The sequence below is a fragment of the Halichoerus grypus genome, chromosome 1 (genome assembly GCF_964656455.1).
Source record: "Halichoerus grypus chromosome 1, mHalGry1.hap1.1, whole genome shotgun sequence".
Classification (NCBI taxonomy): Eukaryota; Metazoa; Chordata; class Mammalia; order Carnivora; family Phocidae; genus Halichoerus; species Halichoerus grypus.
The window spans coordinates 25406178-25414888 of record NC_135712.1 but is presented as its reverse complement, the minus strand read 5'-3'; the positions used below and the strand labels follow the sequence as shown (position 1 = coordinate 25414888).

General features: G+C 37.7%; 1 pseudogene; it reads left to right on the top strand.

The window, feature by feature from the left end:
* Positions 1–330: 330 nt before the first annotated feature.
* LOC118529416 (UBX domain-containing protein 2A pseudogene) lies at positions 331–4117 on the top strand (annotated as a pseudogene).
* Positions 4118–8711: the final 4594 nt, after the last annotated feature.

Below are 8711 nucleotides of genomic sequence, written 5' to 3'. Positions count from 1 at the left end.
ATTATCTTACAGAAACATTTTCACAGACATGCCGAGAAATAATGTTTGACCAACTATGTGGGATCCCATAACCCAGTCAAGTTGACACATGAAGTTGACTATCAGACACCACAAATAGTACATGAAGGATTAAGATAGTGAAATCATATGTTAAGTAGATATTCTAATAGTAGTTTTAAAATAACTTAATTCAGTGTCACTGATGTTTATTATAATTGGCAATATTTAAAAAAAAATTCCAAGACATGTAATTTTCTTGGGCAGGTCCACCAGTCTACATAGCTCCAGCCCGACAGCGACTGCGCGCCCGCGGCCCCTGAGCGAACGGAGGACCAGGCTGGGAGGCGGCAGCGCGGCCGCGCCCGGAGTAAGGCAAAAGAATGGAAGAAGTAGATAATCTCGAAAGTATGAAAGAAGAATGGGTTTGTGAAACAGGATCTGACAACCAACCTCTTAGTGATGATCGACAAAGAAATTGTGAATATTTTGTTGACAGCCTTTTTGAGGAAGCTGAGAAGGTTGGTGCCAAATGCATGTCTCCCACTGAGCAGAAGAAACAGGTCGATGTAAGTATAAAATTATGGAAAAATGGATTCACAGTCAATGATGATTTCAGAAGTTACTCTGATGGTGCAAGTCAGCAGTTTCTGAACTCCATCAAAAAAGGGGAATTACCTTTGGAATTACAGGGAATTTTTGATAAAGAGGAGGTGGATGTTAAAGTTGAAGACAAAAAAAATGAAGTATGTGTGTCAACGAAGCCTGTGTTCCAGCCCTTCTCAGGACAGGGTCACAGACTGGGAAGTGCCACACCAAAAATTGTTTCTAAGGCAAAGAGTATTGAAGTTGAGAATAAAAATAATTTGTCTGTTGTTCAACTAAACAATCTGGAACCCATCACTAATGTACAGATCTGGTTAGCCAATGGAAAAAGTATTGTCCAGAAATTTAACATTTCTCATGAGAGAGACACAGTGAGAGAGGGAACACAAGCAGGGAGAGTGGAGGAGGGACCGCTGAGCGGGGAGCCCGATGCGGGGCTCAATCCCAGGACCCTGGGACCATGACCTGAGCCAAAGGCAGACGCTTGGGCACTGAGCCACCCCGGCGCCCCGAAAAGCATATATTTAAATGGTGCCTTCGAATGTTCTTCTGTGACACAAATTCCTTTTAAATGGGAGGAAGTCAAGGTAAACAGGTGGGAAATGGAAGAGGGGATTTGTTATTCCAATCTAAGGTTGTTTCTTTTTAGGGAAATAAAATATTTTAATCTCTAAAAAAAAAAAAATTCTTTTGAAATTAAACAGCCGATGTTCCATTTTAAATAGCCCCATAAATTTTTAACAGGTGGCATTTTGTACCAGCATTTTAATACAGGACGAAACAAACATAAGACAAAGCATAACCCATTAAAAGTAGTAGCCACATAAAATTAATCATGTCTAATCATACTCTGAAAGAGAAAAGGGAATAATATTCTAATTTGCAATTATTTTCAAATATTAAATTTGGTGATTTTTAGCAGCAAGGATTAGGGTAGTTTCTTTCTGGGGTAGTTGTTTTTTTTAATGGATTTCTTAATCACTTGGTGTAAAGTATGTTGTAAATGGAGCATGATATCTTTTGGAAGTCCATCAAGGTATTCAATCTTTTTTATTTAAGCATGTTTTATTTTTGTAAAACGTATATTAAACATGGTATTTTAACAAAAAAGGCAATAATCTCATTGATGATTGTGATCATCAGAGTAAATTCTGGAAAATATTCTAACAAGTAAAATATTAAAGATTACTGAGGTCAATATTATCTGACAATGGAATCTCTATTTCACGCACATGCTGAAATTGTTTTCTGTTTTACATAGAGAGAGGGTAAAAATCTTTTTCTTAAATTCTTTATTATACGTATTCAACAATGCCAATCAGTTTATAGAATGGAATGGAGACCAAAAAGGGAAATAATGGGAAGAATTCACTAAATTTCCTGAATTCATGAAATGAACAAAACATAGGTACAAGTCACTGGGGAAGTATTTCTATTTGTGTGCAAGTGTGAGGAGTGGGGAAGCCAAAACCTTGAGGAAAAAAAAACAAACTATTTCTGTTTCCTACAGTTGAAAACTTAAAACATCATGGGGTACGTATTCAAGTCTTATTAGGGACCTGTTTTCAATTAGTTTCATTAGTGCATTAGGGAAATTTGAGGAGAACACATAGGGTTTGCAGTCATAAACCAATGGTAATTTTGGATACTGAGAGAGACACGTCTGTGAGCCTTTATAAATATGAATAGAAGCCATCCCTGAAGTTATATGTAAAAGCGTGGTTTGCATATAAAATAAATAGCATCACTTAACTGACATCTTCCAAGAGTTGTCAAGTCTGCAAGACCTGATGATCTCTATCAGTGAAGATTGTCTTTGAAGAGAGTTTTGTTTGATGAATAAATTAATACTGAAATAAGAAGACTAAATAAAAGAAAACAACATCTTGGAACAGACAGAAATGAGGCAAAGTCAGTGTAGGACTCACAGTTCATAAAATTATGAACCAGACTCATGTAATTAGATTGGATCCATCCAGAATCCAGGACAATCTCCCCCATCTTAAGGTCTATACCCTAAATCACACCTGTAAATTCCCTTAGCCATATTTTGCAAAAGTCTCTCACTGCTCTGCAGAAAAAAATGGGGAAATGATTAGCTTGCTTTGAGTGGATAATGATTGTATTTTTTTTTTCTGCTCTAGAAAGAATAATGATTTTCCCTTCAAGATGTAGGGGTCCTAACCTCTGAAACCTGTTACTATGTTACCTTATAAGGCATAAGGGAATTTACAGGTGTGATTTAAGGTATAGACCTTGAGATGGGGAGATTATCTTGGATTATCTGGATGGATCCGATCTAATTACATGAGTCCTTAAAAAGGGAGGACCTTTCCCAACTATGGTAAGAAGGAGACGTGACTATGAAGTAATGGTCAGAGAAATACCATGTTGCTGGCTTTGAAGATGGAGAAAGGAGTCCATGACTGAGGGCATGCAGGCAGCCTCTAGAGGCTGGAAAAGATAAGAAATGGCTTCCCTACCAGAACCTTCAGAAAGAAACACAGGTCTGTTAAAACTTGATTTTAGCTCAGTGAGACCCAGGTTATATTTCTGACCTAAGCAAATGTAAGATAATAAATTCATTGTTGTAAGCCACCAAATTTGTAATAATCTATTATGGCAGTAACAGTATACTAATACAGTTCTTTATAGAGTTATGTAAACTAATGGTATAATAAACTACCTTGAATCATTATTATGTATGAATTCAGACTTTCTCAACTAAAACTGACATTGTCTTTTTAAATATAGGAGCGTAATAAGTATTAGAAAATAATCAAAGCTACATATCTGTGCTATTTAGGTCCTAACGGACCACTAACTCTCAAGGGTAAAAGTTTGTATGTCACACAATCTGTTTTCTATGGCAGCTAAACAAATTACCACAAATGCATGGAGTAAAACAAAATCCATTTATTATCTATAATTTTTATGGGCAAAAGTCCAGGAATAGCATGGCTTCACTGGGTCTATGCTTAGAATCTTAAACAAGGGGGAAATCAGGGTGTCCACAGGGCCAGTTTTCGTGGGGTTCCTGGGGCGAGTTTCTTGCTGGCTGTCCATCTGAGCTTCTAGAAACCACCCACACTGTGTGGCACTTGCAACCTTCTCCCATCTCTGAAGAGTTGGTACTGATGATCAGGTCCCTCTCGTGCTTTGAACAACTCCTGTATCTTCCATTGTCTCATGTCTGCCTTTCTGTCTCCCTTTTGCACTTTTAAAGGCCCATATGGTTACACTGGGCAAACCCAGATAATCTAGGGTACTGTCACCAACGTCTGTGACCTTCTTTCCATCTGCAGAGTTCCTTTGCTACATAACATGACATATTCTCAGGTTCCAGGGATTAGGGCGTGGGCACCTTTGCAGGGATGGGAGGGGAGATTATTCTGCTTACCACACACAGTTTATGAAATGGATTTTAAATCACCTTACTTTTGTTTAGGCATCCATAAGCACAGAAGCAGAAGTCAGCAGCCAATTCCGTTATACTAACAGCTTGCTGTACTGATGAACAAAGAAGAAAATAATGTCGCATTAACAATCAGATCGCCCGGAAACTGAGGTACTAGTGCATGTGTATCAGCACAGCTCTGCTATTTATAGTGTCTTTTCAGCCTGTTAGTATTCGGAGAATCAGAGATCCAAACTTTGCTTTGTTGACTCTTTTATCAGTACTATCTAAAAGCTTCATACACTACTTGATGACACTTATAGGGCTATGTACAAGGTTATAGGATATAATCTTACTTGTTGCTGCTCTGTTCTGTAGAATGTTAGAAGTAGAAACAGAAAAATAGATAATCAGGGCGCCTGGGTGGCTCAGTCGTTAAGCGTCTGCCTTCAGCTCAGGTCATGGTCCCAGGGTCTTGGGATCAAGTCCCACATCGGGCTCCCTGCTCGGCAGGAAGCCTGCTCCTCCCTCTCCCACTCCCTCTGCTTGTGAGAGAGGGAACTCTCTCACTGTGTCTCTATCAAATAAATAAATAAAATCTTTAAAAAAAAGAAAAAAGAAAAATAGATAATCAATAACACTTGGTGGATATTTGAGGGATAGTGACATGCAATTTTTTTTTTTTAATGTCAAGGATTACCTAACATTTGAAAAGGAAAATCTCTGATAACAATAGATTTGGAAAAGTAGTTGTCACTGTTCATTAAAGGAGTACTTTATTTTTTTTTTAAAGATTTTATTTATTTATTTGAGAGAGAGGAGCAGAGAGAGGGAGAGAGCATGAGCAGGGTGGAGGGGCAGAGGGAGAGGAAGAAGCAGACTCCCCGCTGAGCAGGGAGCCCTATGCAGGGCTAGATCACAGGACCCTGGGATCATGACCTAGGCCAAAGGCAGATGCTTAACCGACTGAGCCATCCCATCCAGGTGCCCCTAAAGAAATTCTTTATTAAATGCACAGATTTAAAGTAAAGTCTGTTTAAAGTAAAGTTTGAAATAGCTTAACATTGAAGCTGTCTTGTTTATAATAATAAGGACAGAAAAATACAGTGATGCCTGTTTAGAAAAGCAACCCAATTAAAAAATATTTTTACTTAATACTCTGGCTGTTTTCTGTCTTTGGCTTCTATAATTATAGAAAGTTTCATTTTGAATATTGGTGATTTTTTAAATTATTCTGATAATACAACAATGAACAGTTTGTCTTTTCCAAGAAGCCAAATTTCTAAAATGCAGGGAACACAAGTTGGTACATATGTGTGATGTTTATTTGTTCATTTTGTACAAAATAGGGTTCTGGGTCATATTAAATTCCAAATCATCTTCCTCTTGCCTACATCTCAGAATGACCTTGCCGTGCTCCCAAAGCAGTCTGCACCCATTGCAATCACTCAAAGTGAGCATTTCCATCTCTACTCCCATTTAATTTTAGTGTTCAGTGCTGGTCTGACATCCTTACACCAGTACAGTTTTGAATAGGCAAAGTGTTGTGTTGGTTGGTGACATATCTAGGGTTACTAAGCATTACAAAATAATTGGCATAGATTCTGAATTGTTATTTTTTGGCTCAAAGATGCAGAGACATTTGCATTTAGAGAATATATATTTGAGCAAGACTGAAACTGTAATAAGTCATTAAGACCGTGTTCACCATGTTTAACCCTGAATAGTTGTGGCAGATGGTAAGGCACTTCTATAAAAATGCATCATTTTGTTTGTGCTTCCAAAGGAAAATGGTGAGATTGAGACTGGATTCCCAGAAACTGTTTTTTTTTTTTCCAGGGTGACAGATACATTTTTAAAACTTTTATAATGGAAGATATGTGGACATTGAAATTAGGGCATCAACTTGGGTCTATGATTTTGAGAGATCAGATGTTTCAGAAATTAAGTGAAATAAGAAAAAAGTCAAAGGCTATACTTCTCACTGATCAATCTGTAAAAATAAGTAAAAGTGGTCTCTCTATTCACTGAAAGTGTTATCAGGCTCTTTTCCAGGATGTATCAGTTAGATCTTGTTCTGAATGCTCTCCTTGTAAAGACGGTGCTCCATAATATATGGGCAGTTTGGGGGATATTCAGTCATTATTTCTTAAATGAAAATCAGACGGGCCAGCTCTTGTGTGTAGTAACTTCTAGCAATACAGATTGAACAAGGTGGCCGAGGAAGTTGTAAAAGGACACTGATAATCGTAACGAGGGGATTGTATCTATGGAAAACAGGGTTCCTTCAGAATAAGGAAGAGTTTGCTTATTCATAAGGCTGATATTGGATATGTGGTCTCAGAGGTTTCCAATGTTCACTTGAATTTTCAAGAAAACTATTTAGCATGAAAAAATAAAGCTAGAGGAGACTGTTCACAATTTGGGCTCATCCCCTATTTAGCCACAAAATCATTTAGTTAATCATTATCAGGCAATGACTTGCTGATATGTCAAAGAACTCTCAAATCACATTATTAATATCTTTTCTCTATTATTTAAGATTTGCCAACCTCCTCCAAGGGAATTATTTCATTTTATAATGTTCTAAAAAGGGATTTCAATCTTTGATCTGTGGGTCAAGCCATATCTCTGTGGGGATGGAAATTAGGTAATCTGAGGTGCTACTTGAAATATTTTGATATATAGGGTGCTTGGGTGGCTCAGTCGGTTAAGTGTCTGCCTTCGGCTCAGGTCATGATCTCGGGGTCCTGGGATTGAGGCCCGCATCAGGCTCCCTGCTCATCGTGGAGTCTACTTCTCCCTCTCACTCTCCCTCTATGCTCTCTCTCTCTCAAGTAAATAAAATCTTAAAAATATATTTTGGTATCATTTTCCCTTAGTTTTTACCTGGAACAACCATGCTAGAAATGTTGAAGTTTTCCCATAGGGCAAATGTGACAGTTTGACCCCACAGAGGTAAGATTTGGATCTATTATGCTCTGATCTTATTTGTCAACTGTGGCACCCTTCACATTTGATTGTTTTCTCTAGTCATGGGATAGAATTTCCCATTCATAGATCGATCAATATTGTAAACTATTGCAAGCTTTTCCATTCGGTAAACCAGAAGTAAGTACGGTTGGCATGACCATTTCAGCAGAAATGAAATCCTGGAATCTATTTTAAATGACAGGAGCCTATGATTAGTTGCCAAGCTTTGACTAAGATCCTAGAAGTGGCACCAGGAATGGACATTGCTTTTGATAATACATATTTCCCTCTTCAGTAACAGAAATTACTTAGAGTAATGCAGGAAAAGTGTTCCAGAAAATTGAAAGCATTGTAGATAACCAGATAACTCATGCTCACAGGCATGAGCAGAGAAGTGATCACAGAACATTTTTTTTCTTGGGGCGCCTGGGTGGCTCAGTCGTTAAGCGCCTGCCTTCGGCTCAGGTCATGATCCCAGGGTCCTAGGATGGAGCCCCGCATCAGGCTCTCTGCTCAGCGGGAAGCCTGCTCCTCCCTCTCCCACTCCCCCTGCTTGTGTTCCCTCTCTCGCTGTGTCTCTCTCTGTCAAATAAATAAATAAAATCTTTAAAAAAAAAACATTTTTTTTTCTTAAATCTACAGAAAGTTCTGCTTACTGCTCAGTTCATCTTTTGATAGAGCAGCTTCTCGCACTTCTGTTTAAGAGCATCTCAAAAGCATAAAGCATCCTCTAATACCTTCGTAACTTTTGTGTCTAAACATACATAACCATGTTTTTTTTGAAAAAATGATTTACCTTACTTACTATAGGGCATTTCTTTGCCATTTTATTTAAAACAATGCAAAGTTCTTTCAACTGCAACTGCTAGTTTTATTCAATGTTTTTACTCCCAGGTGTATTGTATTCCAAATGGGTTTTTCCTCTTGTTGATAAATGTCTTGGCTTTTAGTTTGACTGTGGAAATAGTGGAGAAGGTAGTCAATCAAAATGTACTTCTGTGCATTCAAACGAACCTTTTGGAAAAATGAATAAGATCAAAATCTTTAAAAGGCCCTAGTATGTTCACTGACTGCCAAAGCGATTAATCTTTTTACCCTTATGTTGGCAGCAACCATAAAGTGCATGCAGTTAAAGTCTATAATGACATATTTCTACGGCATGTACTGTGAAGCTGTCCAAGAGATGATAGGATAGAAAAAATTGGATATGTGCACAATGATCTGCAAATAAGATTTCCTAATAAATGTGTTCAGCACCATACAATTTAGACACATTCAATGGTTTTGTCAAATATTTGCTTGTAATAACTGTCTTTCTGCCCCAGGACTGTGTTAACTTCTGGAATAATGAAAGGCAATACTTCTTTCTCATCATCTTACTGATTTTTAGTTTGAGTGAATAAACATCTGAAGCAGAATTTTAAATGTGGAGATGGGTGACGATTAAGATACTATCAGTAAGTGACAATATTTTTGCAGTTTTGTACAAAAGGGAAAGGTTATTCCATAACATTTAAGTGATAAATTATTGGAAAATTATGCACAAAAATATTCTTACTATTCTATTTTGTACCTTTTGCAAAAACTGCTGACTGTTTCCCAGTATCTATTCTACCTTTAGAGAGTAATAGAACACCCTTGTACGTGGCTGCCCTGGAGAGACAGCACTTCCCGGTCTCCTTGGTGTTTGACTGTGACCCTGCAATTAATTTCTGGCCAATGGGACATAAACAAATAT